This window comes from Macaca mulatta, chromosome 15 (assembly GCF_049350105.2).
Source record: "Macaca mulatta isolate MMU2019108-1 chromosome 15, T2T-MMU8v2.0, whole genome shotgun sequence".
NCBI lineage: Eukaryota > Metazoa > Chordata > Mammalia > Primates > Cercopithecidae > Macaca > Macaca mulatta.
In genome coordinates this window covers 13382763-13396057 of record NC_133420.1, presented here as the reverse complement: position 1 = coordinate 13396057, position 13295 = coordinate 13382763, and positions in this window count along the sequence as shown.

The following is a 13295-nucleotide window of genomic DNA, read 5'->3' as shown; positions in this document are numbered from 1 at the left end:
GTGGGGACCAATAGCCACCCCCTCTCCCCCCCTTGGCTATTGGGAGCCACCTCGCAGGGGGGTGAGCCACCCCCCGCGAGGTGGGGACCAATAGCCACCCCCTCTCCCCACCTTGGCTATTGGGAGCCACCTCGCAGGGGGGTGAGCCACCCCCCGCGAGGTGGGGACCAATAGCCACCCCCTCTCCCCACCTTGGCTATTGGGAGCCACCTCGCAGGGGGGTGAGCCACCCCCCGCGAGGTGGGGACCAATAGCCACCCCCTCTCCCCACCTTGGCTATTGGGAGCCACCTCGCAGGGGGGTGAGCCACCCCCCGCGAGGTGGGGACCAATAGCCACCCCCTCTCCCCACCTTGGCTATTGGGAGCCACCTCGCAGGGGGGTGAGCCACCCCCCGCGAGGTGGGGACCAATAGCCACCCCCTCTCCCCACCTTGGCTATTGGGAGCCACCTCGCAGGGGGGTGAGCCACCCCCCGCGAGGTGGGGACCAATAGCCACCCCCTCTCCCCACCTTGGCTATTGGGAGCCACCTCGCAGGGGGGTGAGCCACCCCCCGCGAGGTGGGGACCAATAGCCACCCCCTCTCCCCACCTTGGCTATTGGGAGCCACCTCGCAGGGGGGTGAGCCACCCCCCGCGAGGTGGGGACCAATAGCCACCCCCTCTCCCCACCTTGGCTATTGGGAGCCACCTCGCAGGGGGGTGAGCCACCCCCCGCGAGGTGGGGACCAATAGCCACCCCCTCTCCCCACCTTGGCTATTGGGAGCCACCTCGCAGGGGGGTGAGCCACCCCCCGCGAGGTGGGGACCAATAGCCACCCCCTCTCCCCACCTTGGCTATTGGGAGCCACCTCGCAGGGGGGTGAGCCACCCCCCGCGAGGTGGGGACCAATAGCCACCCCCTCTCCCCACCTTGGCTATTGGGAGCCACCTCGCAGGGGGGTGAGCCACCCCCCGCGAGGTGGGGACCAATAGCCACCCCCTCTCCCCACCTTGGCTATTGGGAGCCACCTCGCAGGGGGGTGAGCCACCCCCCGCGAGGTGGGGACCAATAGCCACCCCCTCTCCCCACCTTGGCTATTGGGAGCCACCTCGCAGGGGGGTGAGCCACCCCCCGCGAGGTGGGGACCAATAGCCACCCCCTCTCCCCACCTTGGCTATTGGGAGCCACCTCGCAGGGGGGTGAGCCACCCCCCGCGAGGTGGGGACCAATAGCCACCCCCTCTCCCCACCTTGGCTATTGGGAGCCACCTCGCAGGGGGGTGAGCCACCCCCCGCGAGGTGGGGACCAATAGCCACCCCCTCTCCCCACCTTGGCTATTGGGAGCCACCTCGCAGGGGGGTGAGCCACCCCCCGCGAGGTGGGGACCAATAGCCACCCCCTCTCCCCACCTTGGCTATTGGGAGCCACCTCGCAGGGGGGTGAGCCACCCCCCGCGAGGTGGGGACCAATAGCCACCCCCTCTCCCCACCTTGGCTATTGGGAGCCACCTCGCAGGGGGGTGAGCCACCCCCCGCGAGGTGGGGACCAATAGCCACCCCCTCTCCCCACCTTGGCTATTGGGAGCCACCTCGCAGGGGGGTGAGCCACCCCCCGCGAGGTGGGGACCAATAGCCACCCCCTCTCCCCACCTTGGCTATTGGGAGCCACCTCGCAGGGGGGTGAGCCACCCCCCGCGAGGTGGGGACCAATAGCCACCCCCTCTCCCCACCTTGGCTATTGGGAGCCACCTCGCAGGGGGGTGAGCCACCCCCCGCGAGGTGGGGACCAATAGCCACCCCCTCTCCCCACCTTGGCTATTGGGAGCCACCTCGCAGGGGGGTGAGCCACCCCCCGCGAGGTGGGGACCAATAGCCACCCCCTCTCCCCACCTTGGCTATTGGGAGCCACCTCGCAGGGGGGTGAGCCACCCCCCGCGAGGTGGGGACCAATAGCCACCCCCTCTCCCCACCTTGGCTATTGGGAGCCACCTCGCAGGGGGGTGAGCCACCCCCCGCGAGGTGGGGACCAATAGCCACCCCCTCTCCCCACCTTGGCTATTGGGAGCCACCTCGCAGGGGGGTGAGCCACCCCCCGCGAGGTGGGGACCAATAGCCACCCCCTCTCCCCACCTTGGCTATTGGGAGCCACCTCGCAGGGGGGTGAGCCACCCCCCGCGAGGTGGGGACCAATAGCCACCCCCTCTCCCCACCTTGGCTATTGGGAGCCACCTCGCAGGGGGGTGAGCCACCCCCCGCGAGGTGGGGACCAATAGCCACCCCCTCTCCCCACCTTGGCTATTGGGAGCCACCTCGCAGGGGGGTGAGCCACCCCCCGCGAGGTGGGGACCAATAGCCACCCCCTCTCCCCACCTTGGCTATTGGGAGCCACCTCGCAGGGGGGTGAGCCACCCCCCGCGAGGTGGGGACCAATAGCCACCCCCTCTCCCCACCTTGGCTATTGGGAGCCACCTCGCAGGGGGGTGAGCCACCCCCCGCGAGGTGGGGACCAATAGCCACCCCCTCTCCCCACCTTGGCTATTGGGAGCCACCTCGCAGGGGGGTGAGCCACCCCCCGCGAGGTGGGGACCAATAGCCACCCCCTCTCCCCCCTTGGCTATTGGGAGCCACCTCGCAGGGGGGTGAGCCACCCCCCGCGAGGTGGGGACCAATAGCCACCCCCTCTCCCCCCCTTGGCTATTGGGAGCCACCTCGCAGGGGGGTGAGCCACCCCCCGCGAGGTGGGGACCAATAGCCACCCCCTCTCCCCCCCTTGGCTATTGGGAGCCACCTCGCAGGGGGGTGAGCCACCCCCCGCGAGGTGGGGACCAATAGCCACCCCCTCTCCCCCCCTTGGCTATTGGGAGCCACCTCGCAGGGGGGTGAGCCACCCCCCGCGAGGTGGGGACCAATAGCCACCCCCTCTCCCCACCTTGGCTATTGGGAGCCACCTCGCAGGGGGGTGAGCCACCCCCCGCGAGGTGGGGACCAATAGCCACCCCCTCTCCCCACCTTGGCTATTGGGAGCCACCTCGCAGGGGGGTGAGCCACCCCCCGCGAGGTGGGGACCAATAGCCACCCCCTCTCCCCCCCTTGGCTATTGGGAGCCACCTCGCAGGGGGGTGAGCCACCCCCCGCGAGGTGGGGACCAATAGCCACCCCCTCTCCCCCCTTGGCTATTGGGAGCCACCTCGCAGGGGGGTGAGCCACCCCCCGCGAGGTGGGGACCAATAGCCACCCCCTCTCCCCACCTTGGCTATTGGGAGCCACCTCGCAGGGGGGTGAGCCACCCCCCGCGAGGTGGGGACCAATAGCCACCCCCTCTCCCCACCTTGGCTATTGGGAGCCACCTCGCAGGGGGGTGAGCCACCCCCCGCGAGGTGGGGACCAATAGCCACCCCCTCTCCCCACCTTGGCTATTGGGAGCCACCTCGCAGGGGGGTGAGCCACCCCCCGCGAGGTGGGGACCAATAGCCACCCCCTCTCCCCACCTTGGCTATTGGGAGCCACCTCGCAGGGGGGTGAGCCACCCCCCGCGAGGTGGGGACCAATAGCCACCCCCTCTCCCCCCCTTGGCTATTGGGAGCCACCTCGCAGGGGGGTGAGCCACCCCCCGCGAGGTGGGGACCAATAGCCACCCCCTCTCCCCCCTTGGCTATTGGGAGCCACCTCGCAGGGGGGTGAGCCACCCCCCGCGAGGTGGGGACCAATAGCCACCCCCTCTCCCCCCCTTGGCTATTGGGAGCCACCTCGCAGGGGGGTGAGCCACCCCCCGCGAGGTGGGGACCAATAGCCACCCCCTCTCCCCCCCTTGGCTATTGGGAGCCACCTCGCAGGGGGGTGAGCCACCCCCCGCGAGGTGGGGACCAATAGCCACCCCCTCTCCCCCCCTTGGCTATTGGGAGCCACCTCGCAGGGGGGTGAGCCACCCCCCGCGAGGTGGGGACCAATAGCCACCCCCTCTCCCCCCCTTGGCTATTGGGAGCCACCTCGCAGGGGGGTGAGCCACCCCCCGCGAGGTGGGGACCAATAGCCACCCCCTCTCCCCCCCTTGGCTATTGGGAGCCACCTCGCAGGGGGGTGAGCCACCCCCCGCGAGGTGGGGACCAATAGCCACCCCCTCTCCCCCCCTTGGCTATTGGGAGCCACCTCGCAGGGGGGTGAGCCACCCCCCGCGAGGTGGGGACCAATAGCCACCCCCTCTCCCCCCCTTGGCTATTGGGAGCCACCTCGCAGGGGGGTGAGCCACCCCCCGCGAGGTGGGGACCAATAGCCACCCCCTCTCCCCCCCTTGGCTATTGGGAGCCACCTCGCAGGGGGGTGAGCCACCCCCCGCGAGGTGGGGACCAATAGCCACCCCCTCTCCCCCCCTTGGCTATTGGGAGCCACCTCGCAGGGGGGTGAGCCACCCCCCGCGAGGTGGGGACCAATAGCCACCCCCTCTCCCCCCCTTGGCTATTGGGAGCCACCTCGCAGGGGGGTGAGCCACCCCCCGCGAGGTGGGGACCAATAGCCACCCCCTCTCCCCCCCTTGGCTATTGGGAGCCACCTCGCAGGGGGGTGAGCCACCCCCCGCGAGGTGGGGACCAATAGCCACCCCCTCTCCCCCCCTTGGCTATTGGGAGCCACCTCGCAGGGGGGTGAGCCACCCCCCGCGAGGTGGGGACCAATAGCCACCCCCTCTCCCCCCCTTGGCTATTGGGAGCCACCTCGCAGGGGGGTGAGCCACCCCCCGCGAGGTGGGGACCAATAGCCACCCCCTCTCCCCCCCTTGGCTATTGGGAGCCACCTCGCAGGGGGGTGAGCCACCCCCCGCGAGGTGGGGACCAATAGCCACCCCCTCTCCCCCCTTGGCTATTGGGAGCCACCTCGCAGGGGGGTGAGCCACCCCCCGCGAGGTGGGGACCAATAGCCACCCCCTCTCCCCCCCTTGGCTATTGGGAGCCACCTCGCAGGGGGGTGAGCCACCCCCCGCGAGGTGGGGACCAATAGCCACCCCCTCTCCCCCCCTTGGCTATTGGGAGCCACCTCGCAGGGGGGTGAGCCACCCCCCGCGAGGTGGGGACCAATAGCCACCCCCTCTCCCCCCCTTGGCTATTGGGAGTCATTGTGGTCTCAGAGCCTGTTTTGCATAATGTGAGTAGTATCGTCTCCTCCTGTGGAAATAGTAAACTCTTTCTCAGATGGGTTTGCACCTTCATTGTATTGCTCAGGTAACAATGATATAATTAATTATTAAACATCAAGAGTCGATTGTAATAATTATCAATAATACTGTCAATTAATATTTTCCCATAATATTGATAATTAGTTTAAGTAGATTATGATGTATGGCAAAAATTAATTTTTAATAATTATGTCATTTATTAATATTAATTTTTAATATTAATGATTGCTTTTCTGCCAGCATCAGTTAGTATTGTTTTAAGTAACATTAATTGTTGATATCATTATTATATTATTAATAGTGTTATTATTATTAATACTAATCATTAACTTTTTTAAGCAGTGTTAATATTTAGTATCTTTATTGTCATTGTTAATGTCGATTATTAATATTAATTATTATTATATATATTAATATTAATAATTAATAGACTCATTCCTGATATCCCGTGTGGAGGAAATGATATTCCTCCCAGTATAGCAGAAAGTATACGTTCCTCTGTGATGTTATTCCTAATAACCAGGCGGTAGAGGACAACATAATGGAAACTACCGCAGTGTGTGTACATCCTTTCGGTCATCTTGTTCCTTCCATCCAAAGTGCGAGAGGATGATATTACTCCCAATATCGCAAGGGGCGTGGACCTCCACTGTGATATTTTCCCTCACATCCAGCCGGGAAGAGGAAGATATTATCCCCAAGATCACAGGGTTGTACATCCCCTTGTGATACTGTTCCTTATATCCTGGGATGGGGAAGATAATACTAGTGGCAACATCGCTGGGGTTTTACACACCCACTGTGCTATTGTTCCAAATAACACGATATGACGCCCAGTATCACAGGGGTGGTACATCCTCCTGTGATATTGTTTCTTATATTCAAGGAGAGAGAATGCTATTACTCCCATTATTTCAGGGGTTGTACACACGTCCTGTGATATTGTTCCTAATATCCCGAAGAGGAGAGCATATTACTCTCAATATCTCAGCGGGTGTACACCTCGTTTCTAATATTTTTCATAATATCCAAGATGGGAGAGGATGATAAGACTCCCAATATGCCAAGATGTGTACAGCCGCCTGTGATACAGTTCCTAACATCCAGGTGGGGATAGGATGATATTACTGCCCATATCGATATTTAGCCTACGATCCTGAGGGGAGTGAATGATATTACTCCCAATATCGAAGAAGGTGTACACCCCCCTGAGACACTACACCCAATATCCACGTTAGTACTCCCAATATCCCAGAAGGTGCACACACACCTGTGATAGAGTTCCTAATATCCAGCGGGAAAGAGGCTGATTTTACTTTCGATATCGCAGTGGGTGTACACCGCCCCCAACCCTGGGGTATCGTTCCTAATATCCAGGCGGGAAGAAGATGACATAGATGACAATATCGAAGGGGGTGGACAACTCTTCTGTGATATGGTTCCTGATATCCAGGGGGTGAATGGATGTTATTACTCCCAATAACGTAGGAACCGTACAGTCACCCTGGGATTTTGTCCTTAATAACCACAGGGGAGAGGTGAGATTAATACCAACATTGCAAGGGGTGTACACCCTCCTGTGATATTGTTTCTTATATCCAGGAAAGGAGAAGATGGTATTCCTACCAATATTGAAGAGATATACAACCCCCATGGGATATTGTTCTAAAGATACAGGTTGAAAGAGGATGAGACTCCATCCAATATAACAAGGGGTGTACATCCCACCTGTGATGTGAATCGTAAAACCTAGAAGAGAGAATGACATTGCTTCCAAAAACTCACGGGGTGTACACCCACCCTGTGACATCGTTTCTGTCATCTAAAGGTAGAGATGGTGATACTACTCCCACCACCAGAGAAGGTACACACCCCCCTGTGATATTGTTTCTCATAACTTGGGGGAGAGCATGATATTACTTCCAGTATGACAGTGGCTTGACACCCAGTCTGTGATATTGGTTCTGCACATCAACTCTGTGCCCCTCGTTTCCCATGCGTCCTCCCCACACTTTTGGAACCTCGGGGAAGGCTTTGTCTTTGGGTACAGATGAAGAGACGAAGGGTCTGAGAGGTGAAGCAAGTTTGTTACTGGAAAGTGGTTCCGATCCAGACCCCAAGAGAGGTTTCTTGGATCTCACAGAAGAAAGAATTCGGGGCGAGTCCATAAAGTGAAAGCAAGTTTATTTGGAAAGAAAAGGAATAAAAGCATGGCTACTCTGGCCGGGCGCAGCGGCTCACTCCTGCAATCCTATAACTTTGGGATGCCGAGGCAGGTGGATCACCTGACGTGGTAAGTTCGAGACCAGCCTGGTCCAACATGGCAAAACCGTGTCGCCACTAAAATACAAAAGATTAACTGGGCGTGGTGGCAGGTGTCTGTAATCCCAGCTACTAGGAAGGCTGAGGCAGGAGAATCGCTTGAACCCAGGAGGTGGAGGTTGTAGTGAGCCAAGATCACGCCACTGCATTCCATTTCGGCCAACAGAGCGAGACTCCATCTCAAAAAAAAAAAAAAAAAAAAAAAAAAAAAAGAAAATAAAGAATGGCTGCTCCATAGGCAGAAAGGCACCAAACGTCGCTGGTTGCCCATTTTCATGGTTATTTCTTGATCATACGCTAAACAAGGGTTGGACTATTCATGAGTGTTCTAGGAAAGGGATGGGCAATTCCCAGAAATGAGAGTTTCTGCCCTCCCTTCTTCTGAGACCATGTAGGGAAACCTCCAGATGTTGCCATGGCATCTGTAAACTGTCGCGGTGCTGGTGGGAGTGTCTTGTAGTAGCTAATTCGTTATAATTAGCACATAATGAGCCGTGAGGACAATCAGAGGTCACTCTCGTGGCCATCTTGGGTTTGGTAGGCTTTGGCTAACTTTACTGCAACCCGCTTTATCAGTAAGGTCTTTAGGACCTGTATCTTGTACCGACCTCCTATCTCATCCTGTGACTAAGAATGCCCAGCCTCCTGGGAATGCGGCCCAGCAGGTCTCAGCCTCCCTTTACCCAGCCCCCATTCAAGATGGAGTCGCTCTGGTTCTCGTGCCTCTGACAAGTTGGCCTGGGTTGAGTGTTCCCTAGTGTGTGGTGGTTGGAGCTCTTCCTAGGAGTAAGAGGTATTGTCAATAGGAAACAGGCCTCTGTTAGCCCGGGGGCTGGCACTCTGCCCCATTATATCGGCCTCATTTTAGTGGTGACAAAACTGGGGCTCAGAGACATCAACTCCCTCATCCCGAACCCCCAGACTGTCAGTGGTAGGCTGGGGTTTGAATGTGGGGCTTGAAGACCCATCATCTCCTCTGGTCCCCCAGACTCTGCTGCCCAAGAGGAACAGGATCCCAGGATCCAGGCCCCTCATGGCACCAGCCAGGGTGGGCGTAGATGGGGAGGCAGAGTTCCAAAGCCCCCCGGACTCTGAAGCAGGTCAGGGATCAAGAGCAACCCGGACCTACGGGCCCCACCCCGAGAAGAATGGCTTCAGGCCCGGCCCAGCGGGCAGGAGGTCTGTGTCCTCAGTCAACGTGACGGCGCTTCCGGCTGCTCCAGCCAGGCCGTGCTGTCTTCACGTTTCCAATCATGCGGCCTCCTCTCCAATTCCCAAACCCAACCCACAGAGACAGCGATCTGGGGTCCACGTGAGGTTTGTCAGCAGCTCTGACCCGCTGCTTCCCGCCAGCCCCGCGGCTGGTTCTGGAAAGCTCTCTGCTGCCCCCTGGTGGGGAGGCTTAGGGTAGGGCTCTGGCTGCAAGCATGGGGTCCCAGAACCTCCTGGCTCTGTCACTTCTGCTGGGTGGAAAACCAACCCAGGACTGAACCAGTGACACCTGTGGCGCTCCCAGAACCTCCTGGCTCTGTCACCTCTGCTGGGTGGAAAATCAACCCAGGGCTGAAGCAGCAGATGGTTGCCTGATTCCTTATTATCAGAGCTCCGTCCACTGGCAAGTCTCTCTCCGGGCCTCAGCTTCCCCTTCCATTAAACGAGAGGCTTCGGGATACCAAGGAGGGGTAACTGCTTAGTGAGGATGGGAGGTTTCTTCTGGGGAGATGAATACATTTTGAAACGAGATGGCGTGGGTGGTTGCACAGGACTGTGAATGTACAAATGCCACCACATTATTTGCGTTGAAATAGTTAATTGCATGCGATGTGAAAGTCACCTCATTTAAAGTGTTTAAAAGAGGGGTCTGGGAGAGTGCAGTGTATGTGAGAATCAGGTGGGACACCCACAGTCTCTGAACGTCAGTTTCCTTGCGTAAACTGGCAAAGAGACAGTGTGAACTGTATTCCCTGGGGCCAAGAGATTCCAAGAAGGGAAACCTGGGATTCCTGGGACTGGGATGAGGGCCGGGGGCCGGAAGGGGAGGGGGTGGGTGGGGAGAGCTGGGGGGCAGCCCAGATAAGGCTTTCAATACTGGGTAGCAGCGTCTACACAGGCGGAGATCCCTGCATCTCATTTCCAGCAGGGCTGACCAGTGGCCAGAGGTGGGACTGGCCAGGCTCGGCCCAACCAAGTCTGGGAACAAAGGACACTGAGTGAGGGATCCCCAGGGCCACCCTCACTGGCCTGCGGCTCTCCTGACACCACGAGAGAGCTCCAGGAGCTGACCTTGGGTCCTAATGGGGGACACCTTCCTGGCTGCAGGCTGGCAGGGTGGTGTGGTGGTCAGTGTACTGGGCTCTGCGTGTCCGCCCCTACCTGCTGTGTGACGGTGGGCCAGACACCTAACCTCTCTGTGCCTCTATTTCTTCAATGGCGAACAGGGACACTAGCAGCCCCCACATCCGGGCACAGTGGCCTGAAGGTTAAAGGCAAGGGCGGCTCGAGACCTACAGCAAGAACTCTGAGCAGGGAGAGCAGGGAGCTGCCCAGAGTTCAATCACCATCTCCCCTCTGGCCGCCGAGGAAACCGAGGCTCATGGTGACCTGGCCCAGGTCTGTTGGACTCACGGTCCTTCTCATCCCCAAGATCAGAGGGCTGCCACCAGGGAAGGAGCTGTCCCCTAGACGCAGCCCAGGAAGCACACAGGGAAGGATGCCATTGGGACTTTGGTATGTTTTTGCAAAAAAAAAAAAAAACATTTATTGCTATTTGAACCCTGCTTTTATGCTTCCATTACCCAGAAAATGAGCTACGGGAGACACCAGGAGAGGCAGGAGATCATCCTCCTTGCACAAAACCCACTCCCTCGGATACTGTCCTCAGCGAGGGTGGCTGGAGGCCAACCAGGGGTCCCACCCGCAGAGTGGCAGAGGAGGTAGGTTGACCCTGTGGACGCTGAGCTCTGTGGCGAAGGTCCTGGCCTTCTGGTAGAAGAAGAGCCACTTCTCGCAGTCCAGGAGGAAGTTGTGGGAGATGGTGGCTGGCCGCGTGTACATCTTCAGCTGTGCCTTCTTGTTGCCCAGGTCGACGGCAGCTGCCAGTGCCAGCTGGTAGTACCCGGCTGCATCAAACGGATCCTGAAGGGGGCAGGTCATGGTCAGCAAAAGGGGGACTCGGAGCCCGTCTACCCAGAGGCCGTTCCTGTCTCCAGGTCATTCCACATGTCCATCCGATGCTGGCTCACCCCATGAGCCCCGAAGCCTGTGACACTGCTGTGGTCTCAGCTGCAGGAGGTGGGGACGACCCTGACACCCCTGGAAGCCTTCCTGACTGTCCCTACGCCCCACTCACCCCAAGCCTCCTGCCCCAGTGCCACCCTCTCTGCAGGCAGTGGCTGCTTTCCCCATGGGCTGAGGTCAGGGCAGATCCTGCCTGCTCTGAGAGTTCCATGCAGGACCCGTGGCTCCAAGCCACAGCAGGGCCACTGCGTTGAGTGACGCAGGCTCCCCTCTGGCCCCTGTCCATGCTGACCATTTCCAGGCCCTCCACGGGCCAGGCCAGGTACAAAACCATGTCACAGGTGTCCTCTCTGGCAATGTTCCCTGAAATATTGACGGAGTGTGACTCCCCAGACATCCACTCCCATTTTCAATGCGTCTTTGGCTCAAACTCACCATCCCTGGGTTGGGATGCCGCCTCCCAGACCTCCTCCTTGACCCTCCCATCCCCCACCCGGCTTCTCCCCAGGCACCTCCTCCACATGGGGGTCACCCAAGGGACCTCTCTAAGACCCATGCCTGGCCTGTCCCTCTTTACCATCTCAAGATGGCTCCCAGGGCCAATGACAGAGTCCAAGATGCAGCAGTCCATTCCCTCACTGCCCCGCCCCACACACAGAGCAGGGACGTGAGAAGACCCCGAGTCACCGCCACTGCTCATCCAATGCCCCCTGGCCCAGCCGAACACTGGACTCTGTGCTGGGTGCATGGTTGAGCCTAACGTCCTTGCTTCCAGTCTGAGGGACCCGGGAGTGAACACTGACCACACAGGGTGGCCCGGGCTGTGGCAGAGGGAAGCCCAGGAGGCCCCAGACTCAGCCGGGGGTGGAAGGCAAAGGCTTCCTGAAGGGGTGGGGGCTTCCCAACTAAACAGGAAGGAGCCAGCCAATGCATATGTCTCTGCGTGTGCCTGTGCATGTGAATGTGCGTGTTTGTGTTCCTGTGCGTGCATGTCCCTGTGTGTGTGCCTGTGTGCATGCCTCTGTGTGCACGTCTGTGTGCGCGCGCCTGTGTGTGCGTGTGCCTGTGCCTGTGTGCATTTGCGTGTGCATTTCCATGTGCCTGTAGTGAGTGACAGCCTGAGCCAGTAAACACCTAATCCACCCTATTCCAGGGCTCACTCTCATGTGTAGAGTAAAAGGGACCCCATTTTAGAGGCAATTGGCATAGATGCCCATTTACTCCTGCTTCTCTGCCAGCCTTCCAGGTCCCATACAGCCTGGCTTCTTCTCCCACTCCTCTGGGCCCTGGGTCCAGAGCCTCCTATACATGGAGGAGGGTGTAGCCTTGGAAAGACACCGCCCTTGGGGAATTCCAAGGGGGCCTCCCTGTGGGAAGCTGGCCTGTGCTGACAGCATAGTCACGATGAGGCCCAGAGGGCTGTGCATGGGAAGGAGGACTGTGCATGGGAAGGGGGACTGTGCATGGGAAGGAGGACTGTGCATGGGAAGGAGGGCTGTGCATGGGAAGCAGGGCTGTGCATGGGAAGGAGGACTGTGCATGGGAAGGAGGGCTGTGCACGGGAAGGAGGACTGTGCATGGGAAGCAGGGCTGTGCATGGGAAGGAGGAATGTGCTACTTGGCGCTTTCCTTTCTCCTGGACAGGCGGAGTGGGCGGCAGGCTTGACCAAGAGAGATAAAGGCCTCTTCTGGGACGCCCGTCCCCCTGGGTCCCAGGCGTGCCCCTGAGCCGTGAACAGCGTCCCCCTGGGCCTGATACTTGGCACCTCCCTATCTGGCTGGGACTTGGGAGGCCACAGAAACCACGTCTGACCACCAGGTGTCGCCAGTACTGGGCGGGGGCCTCGCGGGCAGCCCCAGGCCTGCGGTGGGGTATACGGGGCAGGGTCTTAGGTCCGCCCCAGCTCCTCATGTTGTTCTAAGGCCCCCAAGATCTCGGCCCCTGGACTGGAGTGCCCTGGCCCCTCAGCCCGTAAGGAGCACTGACACGAGGCTGGTGTGATGCTAAGGAGGGGCGGTGTCCGCTGGGCAGATGGGTGGAGACACCACAGGTCTCAGTCTGCCAATCCCAGCTCTCCACCCCTGCAGGGCTGGGGGCAGAGGGAGCACAGCACCTCCCCTCGAGACACACCCGACCTAACAAGGCCTCAGCCTGGCTGGCTGGGGCCCCGCCCCACTGCACCTGCCCTGAGCTGGGGTTTCCCTGTCTGTGAACTCAATGGTAAGACACTGGTCCCACCCCACCCTTCCTGAGTGATGGGAAGATTCAAGGTGTCTCGGGACTCCAGGAAGGAGTTGCTCAGTGCAGGCTGGCACCCTGGGCAGGCTTCCTAGAGGAGGCGCCAAGATTTGGGTTGGATCTTGCAACGTGGATTCAATGTGAGGATGATGGCGTCCTCTGAAATGTCACTCTCCCGACCCTGTTTTCTTTGTTAAATGCACCTTGACACTTGACTGTCAAGACTCAGCTTTGGTGTCACCTCCTCCAGGAGGGCCCCCTGACTACAATCCCCCTTCTTTACCCAGAGGCCACCATTGCCCACTCATGTGTCAGCCTCCCTGGCTGAGACTGAGTTCTTGAGGGTGGGGCC